The sequence below is a fragment of the Elephas maximus genome, chromosome 6, assembly GCF_024166365.1.
Source record: "Elephas maximus indicus isolate mEleMax1 chromosome 6, mEleMax1 primary haplotype, whole genome shotgun sequence".
Taxonomy (NCBI): domain Eukaryota; kingdom Metazoa; phylum Chordata; class Mammalia; order Proboscidea; family Elephantidae; genus Elephas; species Elephas maximus.
The window spans coordinates 139,202,586-139,223,835 of NC_064824.1; the positions used below are offsets into that span (position 1 = coordinate 139,202,586).

At 44.6% G+C, this 21,250-nt stretch overlaps 1 non-coding gene across 1 annotated transcript; it reads right to left on the reverse strand.

The window, feature by feature from the left end:
- Positions 1-20,684: 20,684 nt before the first annotated feature.
- TRNAV-UAC (transfer RNA valine (anticodon UAC)) lies at positions 20,685-20,755 on the reverse strand. The gene has a single exon. It is a non-coding gene; the product is annotated as a tRNA-Val (tRNA).
- Positions 20,756-21,250: the final 495 nt, after the last annotated feature.

The window sequence follows — 21,250 nt, forward strand, 5'->3', positions numbered from 1 at the left end:
CAGGTGTCAGGCTGGAGGTTTCCCCTGACTCATCGTAGTTGCAGGGGCTGACGAACCCCAAATCCACTGGTCCACAGGGCTGCAGGACCTGGAGAATCCCAAAATCTGCAGGTCATATTTGCAGGTCGCGGGCTGCTGGCTCACGTCCCAAGAACTAGAGGTCAGAGCATGATAATCGGAAGCAGGATCAAGACAGGGTGAGCTTTGCCAGAACATCCATATATATTGGATGCAGACCACACTCCCAAGGAAACTGCCCTTTCAACTGATTGGCTGCTCACAACAGATCACAACATGGATGATGATTACATCATGACTGCTGAACCATTGAGAATCATGGCCTAGCCAAGTTGACACATGACTGTAACTGTCATAGATTCCATTAATATCTATTACTAACTTTCTATATCTCAGACACTTGCTGTGATTTAACGGTATCTAAATTTGAATCTACAACTCCAACCCTCGAATAGTCAGAATTACAGAGACATTTATAAAATATTGTGGCACTGCAGTCATCAGACCAGAGGGAAAAAGAGAGGGCCACCTAACCTGGTCTGTGGAATGGTCAGTGATCTGGGCTCAGGGTGCCATTCAGGAGGACATTTTGTCTGGGCTGAGTCTTTAACTCACTCCATTCTTAGGTTAAAGACAGGAGGAGGGCTGAAGAAAAAACATGGAGATGTGTTGTAGCATGGTATGTTTGAGCAACCTCAAGAATTTTGGCATTGCTGAAGCATTGAAATAGTGATTGGTAAGAAATGAGGACAGAAAATAACATGGAAACCAGTGCCTTGAATGCAAAAGCTTCTCAAAAAAAGGCTATGTGGACCCTATGTTGGGGGGTGGTGAGGAGAGGGTAGTAAGCCAAGAGAAACAGAATAGACCGATTGGGTTTGAATTGCGTTTCCCAAAAATTTATGTTGAAGTCTTAGCCTGTGAGCATGACCTGGTTTAGAAATAGGTCTTAAAAAGGTTAAGATCAGTTAAGTTAACATAAGGTCATACTAGAGTGCCCGTTGCCCGTTGCCGTTGAGTTGATTCTGACTCATAGCAACCCTACAGGACAGAGTAAAACTGCCCTATGGGGTTTCCAAGGAGCACTGGTGGATTCCAATTGCTGACCTTTTCGTTAGCTGCTGAGCACTTAACTATGCACCACCAGTGCTCCAACACTAGAGTAGGGGGCTCCTGATCCCACCTGGGTAGTGTCATACAGAACAGAAGAGAAGAGAAGCTACACAGATACACAGGGGAAGAGAGTCATGTGAAGATGTATCTACAAGCCAAGGAATGCTTAGGGTTACCAGAAGCTGGGAGAGGTAAGAAAGGATCCTCCTCTAGAGTGGACAGAGGGAGCAAGACTCTGTTGACATCCTGAATTTGGATTATTAGCCTCCAGAACTGTGAAACAATAAATTTCTGTTCTTATAAATGACCCTATTTGTGGAATTTCTTTATGGCAGCTCTAGGGAACTAATGCAATGTCTATCAGGAGTAAAATTTAAACTTTATTAAAAGACATAAAAGAGTTCCTGAATAAAGGATAGTCCTACATGTTAATGAAAGGGAAAGTTCAATATCACAAATATGTCATCTCACCCAAAATCTATCCAATGCAATTATAATCAAATTTCCAATGGGCTTTTCTTTGTGGAACCCAAGAAACTGATTCTAAAATTCAGTTTTGAAGAACAACTAGGAGAGAGGATCTTGTCCAATAGATATCAAAATTTATCATAAAGCTATATAATTTAAACAGTGTGATATTATTTAAAAACAGAGATAAGCTAACAGACCAATGCAACAGAATAGAACAAAGGTCCATTAGTAAAGCAAAAAAATTAAATATTACAATAGCTATGCTGACAAGTGGCTCTCCCGTCACTTCAGAGGGCACCTTAGTAGTACAACTAAAACCGAAGATGTGTTTACTCTATGACCCAGTAATTGTGCCTTGGGGTGCCTATCCTAGAATAACTCCCATGTGAACAAGAATATTTGCATGATGTTTACTGCAGCACTCTTCAGCAAGTAAAAAAAGAGCAACCACCTAAATGTCCATCAATGAAGAAAGAATAGCAAATTATGGTGTATTTGCTTGATGGAATAGTTTGTGAAGTCCAAAAAACAACCCTAATTTGTCTTCATTTTTGAAAGATATTTTTGCTGGGTACAGAAGTCAAGGTTGGAATTCTTTTTGTCTTTTCAGCACTTTAAAGATGTTGCTCCAGTGTCTTCTCACTTGCATTGTTTATTATGATAAATCTGCTGTCATCCTTATCTTTAGTCCTTTATTTTGTCTGGATGCTTTTAAATTTTTCTCTTTATCAATGGTATTGAGCAATTTGATTATTCTGTGTCTTGGTATCATTTTCTTCATGTTTCTTCTGCTTGGACTTCTCTTAGCTTCTTAGATCTGTGCATTTATAGCTTTCATCAAATTTAGAAATATCTGCCCATTATTCCTTTAAATATTCTTTTCTACCCCCATCCCCTTTCAATTATGTTTATATTAAGCCAAGTAAAGTTCTCCCACAGCTCGTTGATTTTTTTTCCCCCAGTCTTTTCCTCTGCTTGTTTTATTTTGGATAGTTTCTACTGGTCTGTCTTCAAATTTACTGATCTCTTCTACAATTTTTTTCTTCTACAATATCTAATCTCCTTTTAGTCCTATCCAATGGATTTTTTTTATCCCTACAAGTTTAGCTTGTGTCATTTTTATACCTTCCATGTCTCTACTTAACTTTTTGAATATGTGGAATATGGTTATTATAACTGTATTTTAATGTCCTCATTTGATAACTCTAACATCTGTGTCAGTTCTGAGACAGTTTCAACTGATTTACTTCCTCGCTGTGGGTCATATTTTCCTGTTCCTGTGCATGTATGTTATTGGACGCTGGAAGCTTCTATATTCCTATCAATATTCTTGAGCTTTACTTAAAAGCAATTAAGTTACTTGAAAAAAAGTTTGATTCTTTTGGGTCATAAGTTTAAGATTTATTAGGTGGGACCAGAGCAGTGCTCAGTCTAGTGCTAATTATTTTCCACTGATTAAGGTGTTCCCTAACCAAATTTCTTGTGAGTCACAATATTTTCCAGTGTGGCTGATGGGAACAGGTGCTATTCACAGACCTGTGTAAGCTCTGGGCACTGTTACCTCTAACCTTTTTTGTGGTGGTTCCTTCCCCAGCCTCAGGAGGTTTCCTTAAATGTGTATCCCCATTGGTATCCAGCTGAATACATGAAGTGTATCACCAGCGCTTCTCTCCACGCTGTTCTCTCCTGTCTAGTATTCTGTCCTGTGAGCTGTAGCTACTTTGTTTTCCTGGGACTCTCAGCTCTGTGTCCTCAATTCAGAGAGACAGAGTGCCTGGTCCCCCACTCCCTTCAGTGTACCCTGGAAACTCATTCGAGGCAGAAAGATTTGGCATGTGTAGGCCTTGTGTTCTTTGTTTACTATCTCATAGGAATCCCTGTCCTTCATTGTCAAATATCTGGTGTCTTGAAAATCATTGTTTCGTGTTTTTTGTTTTTGTTTTGTTTTTTAATGTTTTTTGGTTGCTTCATGCAGGGGAGTAATTCCAGTTCCTCTTACTCCTTCAAAAACCCTGGTGAAGTAGCGGTGAAGAGTGACCAAAGAGTGGGTAAGAGTGACCAAAAGGTCAGCAGTTTGAACCCACCAGGCGCTCCTTGGAAACTCTGTGGGGCAGTTCTACTCTGTCATATCAGGTCACTATGAATCAGAATCTACCCAGTGGTAACAGGTTATTACTCCTTCTTGGATGAAAGAGGAAATTCATTTGCTAGAATACAATATTGTAGTTTAAATAAATGAACTAGATTTATAATTGTGTCATTGTTAGGTGCCAACGAGTCTATTTTCAACTCATTGTGACCCAATGTGACAGAATAGAACTGCCGCATAAGGTTTTTTAGGCTGTAATCTTCATAGGAGCAGATTGCCAGATCTTTTCTCCTGTGGAGCTGCTAGTGGGTTTGAACCACCAACCTTTCAGTTAGCAGTTGAGAGCTTAATCGTTGCACCACCAGGGCTCTTTAGATATATAATTAAGCTTATACATATTCCATATTAACTTGAATCTTTAAACCTAGTACTAAGTGGAAAAAAATCAAATCTGAAGAATAATATCTTCTGTCTCAAAATATTTACATAGTGTGAGAACATACAAACATAACCTGTATATTGATTTTGTACACTCAGAACTAAAAATGGATAGGAAAATCTCAAACCAATATAAGGATGGTGCTGTCTCAGGGGAGAGAGAGTTGGCGGACAGGACCTGGAAATAATAAAAAAGGGACTTGAACTTTATTTGTAAGTCTTATTGAAAAAATAAGAAGCAAATATGAAAGAAACATGTCAAAATATTAACCTCTTAGCATGACTTAAGTATGATGGTTGGCTAAAAAGATATTTATTTTAATTATCTATATTTTTCTGTACCTCCAAATCACTTCATAATTTAAAACATCTATCATTTAGATTATTAGTGGCATTTGCTATGGAGTATAGATTTTTTTTTTTTTATAGATACTTGAGTTTGCCTTTGGGGCTCACTACCCTTTTCTCACATTTAAATAATTAAAAAGTTCACAGAGGTGGCTTCTAGGGGAAAGAAGACCTTCTTCCAAGAAGGAAATGACCAAGATCGTATACTTCAGAGACTATAATTGTTATAGGTGATTGCTGGAGAAGATTTTGAAAGCTTAGGCAGAGTTGCATCTCTGAGAAATAATTTCTTAAGGATTATTTTAATAAATATTCACTTAGATTGACATGTGTATGTAAATTATTGCTCGTTCTCATGCATTTAGGGAGATGAGTTTGTGTTTTATGTAACCTCCTGCTCACATGTGCACCCGCACACAGGAGCATATTTTTCTTATTCAGGATCATAGGAATAGAGAACCTCAAAGGCTTAGGATGATTTGTAAGCCTCATCCTCTAGACTATGAAAAGGAGCAGGGTTATCTTGATGCCTGTTACGTAATATCATCTCATTTAAAGAGCTAATACCTCCAATCACTGCAATGACGTTAGGATTATTGCACGGATATTTTGTTGGGGCAAGATAGGGCTGGACCACACTCAGAGTGAGTGACCTGTTTCTCTTGAAGGGAGTGGATGTTCCCACTGTCAAATGTAACAGGAAAAGGCCTATCTGGGGACAGTAAATAAAGCAGTTCCTTATCTCTTTCTGGGAATTTCTGCCAGTTTGGCTGGGACTCAGAGACAGAGAGATGTCTTAGCAACATACTGATGGAGAGTCAGCCAGCTCCTACCATGCAGAATTGGGCCAGGGGCCATGGAAGGAAAGCCCTTCATCTGGTAGTCTCTGAAAGTAGTAACATGTGGTAGCAAGTCAAAGCATTTCTTGTGATATTTTTCCCATCCATTATCCCCCATACGCAGATGACACAGCCTTGCTTGCTGAAAGCAAAGAGGACTTGCAACACCTACTGATGACGATCAAAGACGACAGACTTCAGTATGGATTACACCTCAACAAAAAGAAAACAAAAATCTTCACAATAGGGCCAATAAGCAACAGCATGACAAACAGAGAAAATGTAGAAATTTCAACAACTTCATTTTACTTGGATCCGTAATTAATACCCATGGAAGCATCAGTCAAGCAATGAAACTGTCCATTGCATTGGGAAAATCTGCTGCAAAGTGTTCAAAAGCGAAGATGTCACTTTGAGGACTATGGTGAGCCTGACCCAAGCCATGATATTTTCAATTGCCTCATAGCACGCTGGGCAATGAATAAAGAAGATGGAAGAAGAATTGATGCCTTTGAATTGTGGTATTGGTGAAGAATGTTGAATATACCATGGATTATCAGAAGAATGAACAGGTCTGTCTTGGAAAGAAGTACAACCAGAATGCTCTTTAGAAGTGAGGATGGCGAGACTTACATACTTTGGACACGTTATCAGGAGGGACCAGTCCCTAGAGAAGGACATCATGCTTGGTAAAGTAGAGGGCCAGCGAAAAACAGGAAGATGCTTGACGAGATGGATTGACACAGTGGCTGCAACAATGGGCTCAAACGTCACAACAATCATGAGATTCTGCAGGATCAGGCAGTGTTTCATTCCGTTCTATGTAGTGTCGCTATGAGTGGGAACTGACTCGAAGGCATCTAACAACAGTAACAACATCCCCCAAATTCCCATAAATTATTATCCAAACTTACAGCCTGGTCTCTGCTATGCTTGGGAGAATTAAAAGACATGTGTATTCCACAGCTGAAGCAGGCCACGGTGGGGCCTGGATTGGTACCCACCAGCAGAGACCAGCTGGGCACATGGGCCAATAACCTCAGGTGGTTCTCAGGGGCAGAGGCAGTGACATGGCGGCATGACAAAGAAACAGATCAGTACATTACAGGGGCCATTCCTGAGTACCTGAGGCGCATTCCTGGAATACTTGTCAGTGTAACTGGGAAAAAAATCAAACCATTTTCTAAACTATTGAGGGTCTCTCATGACATTAACATTTAAGTATTTGCCGAAAACGAGCTTTATTTTGTAGTCATGGATTGGTGAGGACCAGACATTTATGTACAACTATCAGGAAAGAGATAGAAATCTAAGTTTGCAAGTTTTGATGACCTGATTTATTGCTCTATAGCAGGCATTTCGACCCTTTTTTTTCTTTTGTAACAGACTTAACAGCTGGCACAGGACATGGGTGTAGTCAGAGTCAGGGAGCTCACTCTCATTCCAGGCTTTACTACTCTCCTCAAGAACTATGATTACGTGTTTTCTGATAATAACAGTAGAGGGCAGGTGCGTGATGGTAATGTTATTTTACAGATAGCTGTGAAGCTACTTAGATCTTCAGAGAGAAGTAATGTTGGTGTTACAGTACTAGTAACAAAGTACTTGTGTTATAACCTACAGTTTTACCTTCTTTACAGGCAAAGACGGTTGAGGAAGAAAGAAGAGGAAGAAGGGAATAAGCAGACAGTACCTGTGACAGGCTGAAGGGAGACAGGCAAGGGGAACTCCAAGAAACGGGAGGAGAAAACAGAAAATATGCTTCTCAGTGAAGGTCTAATCAGGAAAACAGAAACCACCCTGGTTTTCCAACAGAGGAAATTTAATCCAGGGAATTGCTTAAACAGGTACTGGTAGATCTAAGTCCAAATGGGATGGCGAGGCAATGTGGAGATGAGTGACAGCAGACAGCTGCTGCCATCCCCAGGGCTGGGGGTCACAGGGAGGAGCAGTCTAACAATATCCCAGGATCCTGGCCACTTGGTGGGATATGCAACCAAGGCAGATATATCCAGCCAGAGCTGGAGGCTTGGGGAAGCTTAGCTGTAACTGGAGACTCCACCAGAAGAAGAGAGAAGAGATATAGCCTGGTGCTTCCTGTCCTCCTGTCCACCAGTCTTAACTAAACCTATTCAGGAGCCCTGGCGACGCAGTGGTTAAGAGCTTGGCTGTGAACCAAAAGGTCAGCAGTTCAAATTTACCAGCTGCTCCTTAGAAATCCTATGGGGCAGTTCTACTCTGTCCTATAGTGTCGCTGAGTCGGAATCAACTTGACAGCAACGGGTTTAGTTTTTTTTGGTATCCAGATTCTGGAGGGCAAAGAAGCTGAGTAATGGGGGTCCCTGTAATGTAAGGAAAGCAGCGGTTAGGCAGGAAATGGGGTTGCCAGATTAAATACAGAATGCCCAGTTGCATTTCAGATAAATAATAATTTTTAGAATAATGAATCATTTTCATATATAATCAAACGTAATAATTATATTTTTAATATAATAATTTTTATTGTTAAAAATATACACAGCAAAACACACCAATTCAACAAGTACATACACCAATTCTACATGTACATTTCAGTGACCCTGATTATATTCTTCAAGTCGTGCTGCCCTTCTCACCCTCCTTTTCCAATTTGTTCCTCCCCTCTTGACATAGACTCACTTCCCCCTAAGTTGCTGTTAACTATTTGATCTCATGAAATATTGCGTACAAAGTTATACCAAAAATCAGTCATGACTTATCTGAAATTCAAATTTAATTGGGCATCTAGTATCTTAATTTGCTAAACCTGGCAGTCCTGTCTGAGAGCAAACAAGGAAATAACTGGCCCATATACTGAGGAAAGCAAATACAGACACCAGCACTCTCCTTGTGGCCAGAGGGTGACATCCATGAAAAAAAGAAAAAAAAAACCACTGCCCTCGTGTCGACTGCAACTCATAGTGACCCTGTAGGACAGAATAGAACTGCCCTGTAGTGTTTCCAAGGAGCTCCTGGTGGATTTGAACTGCCGACACTTTGGTTAGCAGCCATAGCTCTAAACCACTACACCGCCAGGGTTTCCAACATCCATGAAGCAAAGGGAATTCAGTAGAACACTAACAGTTCATTGCAAGAAAAATGATAAAGCAGAGGAGGGAGGTAGCTAAGGAGTTAATACATCAGGGTCTTCAAAATACTTCATAGGAAAGTTCAAGAGCAAAGTTATTCCCTTGCACGTCTGAAAAGGGAGCTGGAGACTGGGGAAGGGACTTCGGGTTTGCACTCAGGAATTCCTGATGATAAGCTGTGTCCTTACTGTTGCCTGAAACCAATTAAAGGCAAAAATATGCTTAACCTCAAAATTCAGTCAGTACTGTGTTATGGATTGAATTGTGTCCCCCAAAAATATGTGTTGTAAATCTTAACCTCTATGCCTGTGGTTATCATCCTATTTGGGAATGGGTTGTCTTTGTTATGCTAATGAATATAATTAATGCAGGGTGTGTCTTAATCTCTTTTGAGATACAAAAGAGATTAAACAAGCAAGTGAGAGAATCAAGGAGGGGGAAAGATTCCAACCTACCTGGAGATCTGCAAGGAACCTGGAAATAAGCTGAAGAGACAGGGACCTTCCCTCAGAGCCGACAGAGAGAGAAAGCCCTTTCCTAGAGCTGGCACCCTGAATTCAGATATGTAGTCTCCTAACCTGTAAGAAAATAAATTTCTGTTTGTTAAGGCCATTGACTTGAGGTATTTCTGTTATGGCAGCACTAGATGCCTCAGACAGAAGTTGGTACCAAGAATTGGGGGTGTTGCTCTAACAAATACCTAAAATGTAGAAGTGGTTTTGGAATTGGGTAATGGGTAGAGGCTGGAAGAGTTTTAAGGTGCCTTTTTTTTTTTTTTTTAATAGTAACAGCAGTAACAGCCTAGATTGCCTTGAAGAGACTGTTGGTAGAATTATGAACATCAAAGACAATTCTGGCGAGGGATCAGAAGGAAATGAAGCGAGCTCTAGAGAAAGTCTCTATAACCTTAGAGAATACATATGGCGCCAGCAACGAAATGTTGCTAGAAATATGGATGTTAAATGTGCTTCTGGTCCCAACCCAGTGCCATCGAGTCGATTCCGACTCATAGCGACCCTATAGGACAGAGTAGAACTGCCCCATAGAGTTTCCTGGTGAGGCTTTAAAAGAAAATGATGAACACGTGGTTGGATAATGGAAGAAGGGTGAAGCTTTTTATGCAGTGGCAAACAACTAGTCTGAATTATGTTCAAATGTTTGGTGGAAGGTAGAATTTATAAGTGATAAACTGGCTGAGGAGATTTCTAAGCAAAATCTTAAAGGGACTGTGTGGTTTCTCCTTGCCACTTGTTATGGATTTAGTTGTGTCCCTCAAAAATACCTGTCAACTCGGCCAGTCCATGATTGCCAGTATTGTGTGATTGTCAACCGTTTTGTCATCTGATGTGATTTTTCCTATGTGTTATAAATCCTATCCCTATGATGTTAATGAGATGGGATTAGTGGCAGTTATGTTAATAAGGAGGTCTCAATCTACAAGTAGGTAGTGTCTTAAGCCAATCTCGTTTGAGGTAGAAAGAAACAAGCAGAGAGACATGGGAGCCTCATACCACCAACGAAGCAGTGATGGGAGCAGAGCATGTTCTTTGGACCTGAGGTTCCCGCATGGAGAAGTTTCTAGACCAAGATTGATGAAAAGGACCTTCCTCTAGACCCCACAGAGAGAGAAAGCCTTCCCCCAGAGCTGGCGCTCTGAATTTGGACTTCTAGCCTCCCAGGCTGTGGGAGAATAAACTTCTCTTTGTCAAAGCCATCCACTTGTGGTATTCTGATATAGCAGCACTAGATGACTAAGACACTGCTTATATAAAATGTGAGAGGAAAGAGATGGACTTAAAATGAACGGTGCAAAATGAAAACAGAAATTAAAGATTTGGAAAATTCTGCTGTATAAACTAAGGACATGACTACACGATCTTATGTTAAAGAGGTTAACCTGTGATTGCTGAACCTAATCGACTGCCACAGCAGAAAACCCATCAGCTTAGACAGAAGGGGACAGAGAACAAAAGGAAAGAGCACTGCCTGCCTCTGGAATTCTATAGGCAGGAAACGGGCTGAGGACCATCCATGGAGCAGCTCAGAGATCAGTAGAACTGTTGGAAAGAGCAGCAGAAGCAGGGCCTTCTCAGTTTCAAAGAGTGGGACCACGGCCTCTTGGATCTCAAAGAGTGGGGCCGCAGCTTCTAAGATTTTGCCATCTCAGTTCTGGAATGTGGAGCTGCCCTTAAGGTGTGTCATGGGGATGGGTCTTCCACCCAAAGCTGAGGGACGGGACTGCTATGCCCAAGGGGAAGAAGAATGGGACCTGCAGGGGGCCATGGGGATAGGGTTGCCACTCAGGTGAACTAGGAGAATGGGACCACCTAAAGCCAAAGGGGCTGAATTGTCATCCCAGAGGGCCTGGAAAGGGGAACTGAAGCCCAGGGCCAAGATACCTCTAACCAGAATCCAGGGGGCATGGCCAATACCCAAAGCCTGGAGGGTGGGGCATTGCCCAAATGGTCTCAGAGAAGAGAAGATTATTTTGAAGCCTCGAGAGCCAATGTAATTTGTTCTGCTGGGTTTTGGATTTGCTTGGTGTCTGTTATCCCTGCTTTCCCTCCAATTTCTCCCATTTGTAATGGATGTGTCTATCGTGTGCCTGTTCAATCATTGTGCTCTGGAAAGAGATAAATTGTATTCTAGATTTCACATGTTTACAGATGAAGAGGAATCTTGCCCCTGCAGGGCATACCCCTAAAGTTTTACACACACTTGATTTAGATGATTCCGAAGATGAGATTTTGGACTTGGTGCTGACTTAAGACTCTTGAAGTGATGTGATGAGTTGAATGTGTTTTGCGTGAGGCAAAAACATGAATTTGGGAGGGCCAAAGGGTGAAATGTTATGGAATGAATTGTGTTCCCCAAAAAATATTTGTTGTAAATCGTAACCTCTATGCCTGTGTTTATAACCCCATTGTGGAATGAGTTGTTTTTGTTATGGTAATGAGGTAGTATTTGTGCAGGCTGTGTTTTAATTAATCTCTTTGGAGATATAAAGGAGATTTAAAAAGCCAGCAGGAGAAGCAGAGAGGGGGGAAAATTGATGCCAAGCCTCACGGAGATCTCCAAGAAAGCAGGAAACGAGGACCTTCCCCCAGAGCTGACAAAGAGAGAAAGCCAAGAGTTGGCACCCTGAATCTGGACTTCTAGGCCCTTGAGCTGTGAGAAGATAAATGTCTGTTTGTTAAAGACATCCATTGTGGTATTTCTGTTATGGCAGCACTAGACAACTAAGTAAAGCAATAATTTATTTTATAAGGATCAGCGCAAAGCTGGTTCCTACGAGGCAGAAGTTAAAGATGTCCCAAATGTCCAGCATTTCCAAGCTGCTATCCCACTCCACCATCTCTAACATCAACTACTCCTCCTCCTCCCCTCAGCACTCTCCCTTCCATCTTTAGGTTCTCTAATTCGCTGCAACGTCTCTTAGAACTCACGAACCATGTAAAGGAAATGGCTCATGCAGTTGTGAAGGCTGGCAAGTCCCAGATTCATGGGTCAGGAATAGGCTTCTCCCGACCCACGTGGCTGCAGGGGCTGATGAACCCAAACCATCTAGTTCACAACAGGCTGCTCGCTCACAAGACTGCAGAAACTGGTGAATCAGGTCAGGCGACAGGCCACCAGTCCAAGGGGCTCCGGAAGAAGGAGAATCCCAGAATTGGCAGGTCAGACAGCAGGCCTCTGGCTCAAGGCCCAAGAACCGGAGGTCAGCTGATCAGGAACTGGATGTGGAATCCAGATGCAGAGAGAGAGAGCCCTGCCAGGACACACACATATATCTTAGATGCAGGCCACACCCCATGGAAGAGAGTAACTTCATTAAGGGTGGGACTTGAGTCACGTTCTCCTGTAAGGCTTCGAACCAAGACACACCCTACACCAATCCTGCCTCATCAGCAAGCAGGGGTCAGGATCCACAACACATAAAGTGGAGAACAACCATACAATATTGGCAATCATGGTCTGGCCAAGTTGACACATAACCCCAACCATCACAGATTCCATATACTTTATTTGTACAGTCCCACTCAATCATTGTGTGTGAGTCACACAAAGACTGAGGCTACAAGGGCCATATTAAGTAATTCATTACACAGCACTAAGACACAGTGTAAGGTAGGCTGTTGAAGGATGAGAAAGAGCAAACTTTGATTGGGGTCTTTCTCCGCCTACTGTGCCATAGTGGAAGTAGACAAACCAGGGAGGAACTGGAGAGAAACGTCACCACTGTCTGGACCCAGGGATCTCAGGTCATCCTGAGGAGTTTGGAGCAACGGCACGTGCTCTCATCATGAGGAGAAAGCTGCTAGCTCTGGGGTGCTCAGTTACCAAAGGGTTATTAGCAGGCTGGGATTTGACTGAGCATGAGACCCTAAGGAGCCCTGGTGGCACAGTGGTTAAAACGGTTGTCTGCTAACAGAAAGGTCGGCGGATTGAACCCATCAGCTACTCCATGGGAGAAAGATGTGACAATCTGCTTCAGTAAAAACTACAGCCTTGAAAACCCTATGGGGCAGTTCTACTCTGTCTTATAGGGTCATTATGAATCAGAATAGACTCGACAGGAATGGGTATGGGTAGGATAATTACATGCTGAGATGAGTGTATATTCTGTACAGTCTGAGGTTTACAGTTTTGGGACAAAGAGCTTGAGGAGCTGGGTCCCCCCTGGTTTTGATACTTCTCACTAACTCCAACCCTCTTGGTGAAAACATCTTAAGGATCAACATTTCCCAGAAGCTTCCTCCTCAGGCTTCCCATTTGTCTGTATGACGTTCAGGAGCTGCTGCTGCTGGTGGTGCTGTGTGATCTTTACAAACAAAATACACTCACATGCTAAATCCCCAGGTCCAGTATGGTAGCTACTAGCCACGTGGAAGTGTCTCTAATCTGATAGATAACTTGGACTTTTAAATTTTATTTTAATGAATTTAAAACTAAAAACTGACACTCAATTCTATTACTGGAAAATTCTGAATTATCTTTGGAGCCACTGGATATGTGAGCCTACTTTTTCAACTGTAAATTTTATGATATTTAAATACAGAGCAAGTGTTTCTGACGAAAATTTAGCCTGTGTCTTGAGATGTGTTTTAAGTGTGAAATACACCTGAGATTTCAAAGACTCTGTATGAAAAAACCCAGTGCTGTCGAGTCGATTCCAACTCATAGCGACCCTATAGGACAGAGTAGAACTGCCCCATAGAGTTTCCAAGGAGCAACTGGTGGATTTAAAAACAAAAAAACACAAAAGGTATCATTAATAATTTCCATATTAATCATATGTGGAAATGATAATATTTCAAATATATTGGGTTAAATCAGATATATTTTGGGGTTTAATCAGATATATTAGTTAAATTAATTTTACCTGCTTCATATTTTCCTTTTTTAATGTAACTATCAAAAATTTTTAAATTACATACATGGCCCTCATTATATTTCCCTTGGACTGCCCTGCTCTATATTTCTATATACTCTATTCAGACCCTCAAGGAGATGGATTGACACAGTGGCTGCAACAATGGGCTCAAGCATAACGACAACCATGAGAATGGCCCAGGACCAGGCAGTGTTTCATTCCATTGTACAGAGAGTCGCTATGAGTTGGGACCAACTTGACAGCACCTACCAACAACAACCTATACTCTACTGCCCATCTGTCAGTGTGTCCTACTGTGGCGGCTTGTGTGTTGCTATGATGCTGGAAGCTATGCCAACAGCATTTCAAATACCAGCAGGGTCACCCATGGTGGACAGGCTTCAGCAGAGCTTACAGACTAGGACAAACTGGGAAGAAACACCTGGCGACCTACTTTCAAAAATCAGTGAAAACCCTACGGATCACAACAGAATATCGTCCAATATGGCACTGGAAGATGAGCCCCCTAGGTTGGAAGGGACTCAAAATACACAGTGGCCACAACAATGGACTCAAGCACACCAACGGTTGTGAAGATGGCACAGGACTGGGCAACATTTTGTTCTGTTGTACCTGGGGTCGCCATGGGTCAGAGCTGACTCGATGGCAACTAACAACGATGATGACACATGTGTAGCTATTTTTACACTTAACTGTCCAGAGACCCCTGCACCCCGCCGAAGGCTTCCTAGCACTGCAATCTAACTGGAACAGCCAGGTCCCGGGGGCCGAGAGGCGGTTATGCTGGAGCTCAGGCTGCCATATGCAATCTCAGTGGGGATATTTAGTAAGCGGAAAAATAGAATTTTCTTCCAAGCCACCCTTAGGTTTCCCTCACTATCTCATCCCTGGTAGGAAGAGGATCTTTCGTAACACGGATTAAAGAAACAGAGATTTCATGACAGTAAGAACGAAAAAAAGAAAACCCATTGTTGTCAAGCAGATTCCAACTCATGGAGACCCATGTGTTACAGAGCAGAACTGCTCTGTAGGGTTTTCTTGGCTGTAATCTTTATTAATCTTTATGGAAGCAGATTGCCAGGGCTTTCTTCCATGGCACTGCTGGCTCGGAGCGAACTACCAACCGTTAGGCTATTAGTCTAGTGCAAACCGTTCGTGCCACCCAGGGACCATTATAAGTACGAGATAGCCATTATAGCATGGGAAACATTTGATTGCCTCTGATCCTAAAGAACTAGAACATTTGTTTGACTTCTAGGTCCTTTACCTTGATTGTACCTCAGGTACAATCGCCTACATGTTCCATAGCGCCTGTGGGTGGAGGCCCTTAGGGAGGACGGAGACTGCCTGTGGTGATCAGTGTATGAAAACTCTACAGGGAATACAGGGACCTCTGGAGAGAAGAGGGAGGGAGGACACGATAGAAGGACCCCCAAGTGATGCTCTGAGTCGGCTGCATATGGCTGGCTAGATGGGAAAGGGATCTCAGTTTCTGCACCATCTTCCAACCCCTGTGCCTGTTTGGGGCTGTGTCTGTAAGTTACCTTGTTTTCTTTCTGGGAATGGACGTGGTAACAACAGCCAAGAGCTTTCATTAATAATCTCTAACTCTGGCCCCTAAAGCCAGAATCAAAGCCTCCCCCAGTCTTAGTCAAAAGACAGCTGCCCAGCAATACTAGGTCACATTTAAGAATAAACTTGGCTAGGCGTTTTCCTAGCTAGGTTTATATAGCTTGGTTCTCGTGGCTGTCTGTAGAGGTAACATCATTGCCAATCCTGGCTTCCACTTTTCCAGAAATAATGACAGCATCTGGAAGATATAAAATTTGTGCAGTATAGAGAGGTCAAAAGACTGTCCAAAGGAGACCAGGCCTCTAATTAAGCCATACCATGTCCATCTCATTAAGCAGTGAAACCATGAAGGGGAGAAGCTGATTCTTATTATACGAGCCTGGGAGGGCGGTGATAGCTGGAATGGTGGAGAAGGGAAGGAACATGGCCCCGGCCAGCTAAGGCTGGCTTCTGCCAAGGTTTTCCATATGCTTGACAAAGAAAGGGGCCGAAAACCTTGGAGATGAAATAATTTATTTTGTAAAACTCCAGATAACTGGCAAGGAGATCATATGAAAACTCACAAGAGAGTTAACAGATCAAGGTCTTTATTTATGGAGCCTCACAGTGTCACGTGGCCAGAGATGCCTGCAGTCATTGGTGTTTGCGTTCCAATGGGCCTGCAGGGAGCTGGGCGTTCCGGGTCTGTGGACACTGCTTAATGAGCACCACCAATGGCAAGGCCTACGGCATCTGCGTTGAGGCATTCAGAACCGGGAGAAGCTGCATGCCTCTGGGCTGGGTAGCCTGTGGGGGGTGGGGGGGTTGGGGAGCTGAAGATTTGATAAACAGCTGAAAATTACTGCAGACTGTAGCTGGAGGCAGAGTTAGGGATGGTGCAATGGTTAACATGCTCAGCTGAAAGGTTGGTGGTTCTAGCTTACCTAGAGGCACCTTGGAAGAAAGGCCTGGTGACCTACTTCTGAAAAATTAGCCACTGAAAACCCTACGGAGCATGGTTCTACTCTGACGCACACGGGCTCTCCGTGTGTTGGAGTCTGCTCGACGAGCCCTGCTGACCACGGTGAGACTGCCCTGGTGAGGGCTGTGGAGCTCAGGTTCACAGCCCTTGCTGGGCTGATTTCAGTTCCACCCTGGGAGGCATCAAACCTGGGACACCCACAGCTCTGCCGAGTCAGTGGCCAGGAGGAGGGGCAGATGGACAACGCAACCCCATCCCCGTTGGAGAGGGGCTTCTCCTGGTCAACTTCGTCACAGCAGAAGCAGCAGCAGGCAGGCAGAGCACACAGGCACACCCCATGGGCCCCGACAGGAAGTGGGAATCTCAACACACTCTGAGAGTCTTATTCATTAATTGGTGTTTTTAAAATACTGCTAAAAGCACACACAAAAAAAAAGAATAAAACCCCCAAATTATCTGTAATCCCACCTGACAGAGATGAATTTTTATAAAACATATTATTATACTTTACAGGGGACATGGGCTTTCCATTGTCAAATTCTCGCCTTCCATGCGGGAGACCCGGAGTCAATTCCCTCATAAAATTCCATCTTTGCATCTGCTCCTTACAGAAAGGCAAAAAACCAAACTGGCTGCCGTCAAGGCAACCCCACAGGACAGAGTAGAACTGCCCCATAGGGTTTCCAAGGAGTGGCTGGTGGATTCGAACTGCTGACCCTTTGGTTACCAGCTGTAGTTCTTAACCACGGCACCACCAGGACTAAAACCCGGTCCAACTCCCACTGTTGAGCAGATTCTCCGTTTGCAGGTCTGCCAGGGGGCGTCTTGCCCTGCCTGACGGTCCTCTGAACTATGGCCTGATGTGAAACATCGTACTTCCCAGGTTGCCAAAATACGATGCTCTTCCTTTCTCCACCACCATGTTGGTTGTCTCCTGAGACTGGACTTCCTGGGCTGCGTCTGTCATCCTGCTTCCAGTCTCTGGGCTTGGGACTTTTGCCAAGAGGCAGAAGACTGGGAGGTGAGGGGGTGGAGGGTGAAGAGGTGTGTTAGCACGAGGAGAAGCGTGTTCAGCTCACCTAGCAGAGGCATCCACGTAACAAGGTTAGGACTCCCACATAACTTGGGAAACGCAATTTATCCTACAAAAAATACAAAGGGTTTTGTTTTGTGTGTGTGTTTTTTAATGCTGACTGATATGGACATGAAGCCAAAATCCCGCGTTCTGAGGCCAGAACTGTACCACTGTAGGCCACTTTCGAAAGACGATTATGCGCACACACACGTACACACACACTCACACACACATACATACACATCAAGAAATTTATAAATGAAGAGGGAAAAAAATAATTGTGACAATTTGCTGTTTATACAGCCTTCCACGAGGACACCAAACACACATTTCTGATGTTCAAAAGGTTGGGATTCCCTCCCAGAGTGTCATTGTCCCAGGGGTCCTGCCACTCCATCCCCAACCCTTCATACCCCCCAGGCAGTACGCTGTGCCCCGAGGTGCTGTGTGGCTCTCAGGAGTTGCAGGAAAGCGCCCGTTATCCCGACGAGCTCTTGGGAGGTGGTGTACATGCAACGGGAAGCAACAGCGGTACAAAAAGTCAAAGACACCCAGGAGGATAGAAACAGAATCATTTTTGCATAAACCAAACTCCTCCCATTTCCTTTTTTTTTTTTTTTTTTTCTATTTCCTTAGAAAACCAGAATTAGGACAAAAATCACAGAGTACGTTCCGAAGGCTGCTCTGCCCTGGTCCCTGAACGGGTCCCTCTTTCTATACCCTGGGTGTGTGTGCCTTGGAATCCCATGTGGTGCTAACGGTTAACGCACGGGACTGCCAGCCAAAAGACTAGAGGTTCAAATCCACCCAGAGGTGCCTGGAAGAAAGGCCTAGCGGTCTACATCCAAAAAGCCAGCCACTGAAAACCCTGTGGAGCACAGCTCTACTCAGACACACACGGGGTAGCAACCGGTTTCCGTACCCTGCGAGGAAAAGAGCGTGTCCTTCCAGAAAATCACGTCTCGCGGGAGTTGTGCGTGGATTTGTCGGTGTTTGCAGGTCTCTCTGAAGGTTGAAGTGTTCATTATCAGCAGAGTTCACAGGGCAGCCCAATGCTCGGAACTAGACCCAGTTGATAATGCCGGGTTGGATTGTCCGAATCAACTAGAAACACAAGGAAAGATGCCCAGGACAAGTCTCAGATTAAATTTGTGGTTGAATTTTAACTGGTGCTAAAATTCTTTTGTGGTGAGCACCACCTTGTGGTAAATCCTGAGGTTTACATCCCCAGCTCTTGATGGACCACCTCCATTTCCCAAGAACACAAGTGCCACTCCCAGGCTAGTATAAAGCTGGCCGTTGGGCTCCTACCGGCCTCTCCCTCAAGCTTCCTGCACCTGGACAAAGTGTGCAGCGGCCCCACCCTGCTGCAGCCTCTCACCTGTGGGCGCAGACCCACCTCGGACCCACCCCGACAGGCTTGTGCCAACCGCCCCTCCCTGGCTTCTCTGGCCACCACCACACCTGAGACTCCTACCCCACCAGCTGCTCATTGTGCCTCCAAACATCTCCACCTTCCTACCTCCTGTTTTGGCAACTTGCTGGGGCTGTTTTGCATAAAGTGGTGGTCCCAGGCCCCTCCCCAAAGCACGAGCCTTCCCACTAGAGTGTCCCCTGGAGAGGTCCCGTCCTCTGTTCAACAACAATCACAAACCCCTGTAAGAGTTACATGCTGCAACCACCATCACCACCCACCAGGAAACTTCCATTCCCCTCCTGGCTGCCTGCTGACCTCGAATCCTTCCCTCCACATTCAGAGACACCCTGTGGGGTGAGGCAGCCAAGGGGATTCAGCCACAGGGGCTTCTTCTTTTATGGGACCAGGAAGTCGGCATGACCCCGTGTTGGACCACCAAGAAGATAGGTTGTGAAGCTCCATGATGGCTCTGGGTAAAACCTGAAGCCAACAGATACACAGCTGAATAAAGCCGAATGGAGTACAGTCAGAGAGCGAGAAAGGAGAGGAGGAGGAGGAGGAGGAGGGAAATGGGAATTTAGTAGCCACCATGTAGCAAAAGATGTATTCCTTTGGGCAAATCTGCTGCAAAAGACCTCCGTAAAGTATTAAAAAGCAAAGACCTCGTTTTGAGGACGAAGGTGCACCTGACCCAAGCCGTGGTTATTTGCGATCGCATTGTGTGCATGTGAAAGCTGGACAGAGAATAAGGAAGACTGAAGAAGAACTGACACTTTTGAATTGTGGTGTTGGTGAAGGATATAGAATATACCATGGACTGCCAAAAGAACAAACAGATCTGTCCTGGAAGAAGTACAGCCAGAGTGCTCCTTAGAAGTGAGGATGGAAAGACTTCTTACTTTGGACATGTTATCAGGAGGGACCAGTCCCTGGAGAAGGACATCATGCTTAGTAAAGTAGAGGGTCAGCGAAAAGGAGGAAGACCCTCAATGAGATGGATTGACACAGTGGCTGCAACAATGGGCTCAAGCATAACAACAATTGTGAGAATGGCACAGGACCAGGCAATATTTTATTCTGTTATACACGAGGTTACTATGAGTCTGAACCAATTCCATGGCACCTAACAGCATCACGTAGCAGGCAGCAAAAGACACTTTGCTCGTTATCTCATTAATCCCAACAACCCTCTGGGGTGGCTGTTATGTTCCCCATTTTACAGATGAGAAAACTGAGGCTCAAGGAGGTTAAAACCTTGTTTATCTTGCATTTCTCTAGACATTATCAGCCTGTACATACACAGAAGTTCACTTCATCGCAAACACTCAAGTCCTGCTGACTTGCAACCTCCCACCCCACAAGACTCTCTCAGTATATTTGGGCATCTCTGGGCATCTCCCATGAGCCCCGCTCATTGATGCCACTGCTCAGGAGCCGTGCCAGGGAGCACCCCCACAGCTGTGGCTGCTGGGCTTCCTGGGAACACTTTCAGAGCAAACTTAGGAGAAGCCTCTGTGTCCTGATCCCCCAGGTCCTCCACGCTGCAGCCAGAAAAGGACAAGTGTCCCCTCCCTCACTGGGCATCTTGCTCAGGCCTGGGTGACACCTGAACACTGTCCTATCCTGCTCTGCCTGCAGCCCTTGCTTCAGAACCCAGGCCTGATCCTGGGGCTACTTTGGGGCACCTGCTTTCCTCCCTGCCCAGGTGGTGCCCCCCACCCAATGCTGTCAGTAACACTGGAAGCCAGGAGATGTTCCAAGTCAAGCTCCGCTGAAGCCTGTTCAGCATCACAGCCACACACTAGCCTCCAGTGACAGACGGGTGGGGGCGGCGCATGAAATGCATTGGCCGGGAATCGAACCCAGGTCTCCTGTGTGTAAGGCAGGAATTCTACCCCTGAACCACCAACGCCCTGGAAGAAATTACCATGGAGCTATTTGAGGTCTCTCCAAAACCCCTGCAGAGGGAGGAAGCACTTGCTGACCCCAGCTGAGTTCAGGTGGCCTGATGCTTCAGTGTGCCTTTAGATGGGAAGCACCACACCCTCTCCGGGGCTGGAGTTGCTCCTAGGAGCTGTGCAGGCCCCGGCGGGGTGGACAAAGCTGAAGTGTCTCATTCCCTAATCCACGTCTATTAGGCCCACCAGTCCTCGGCTCCGCTCAGAAAAAAGAGCAGATAGGGGTGCTTCTTTTAATTTCCCAACAACCTTTGCATTTATTAAACAGAAAAATCCTGAGTGAAGCTTCCCGAGAGGCATGCAAAGCGCTGAACTGGAGCTTGCTGGCTAAAGCGTCCACCTCCCACGGTCTGCATCCACAGGCTGGGAGCTCGTCTGTGTCTCGTCTGTGCCCCATTTATCTTCCCCTGTCCCTCCTACCTCCAAGTGCAACCAACCACTTGCGATCC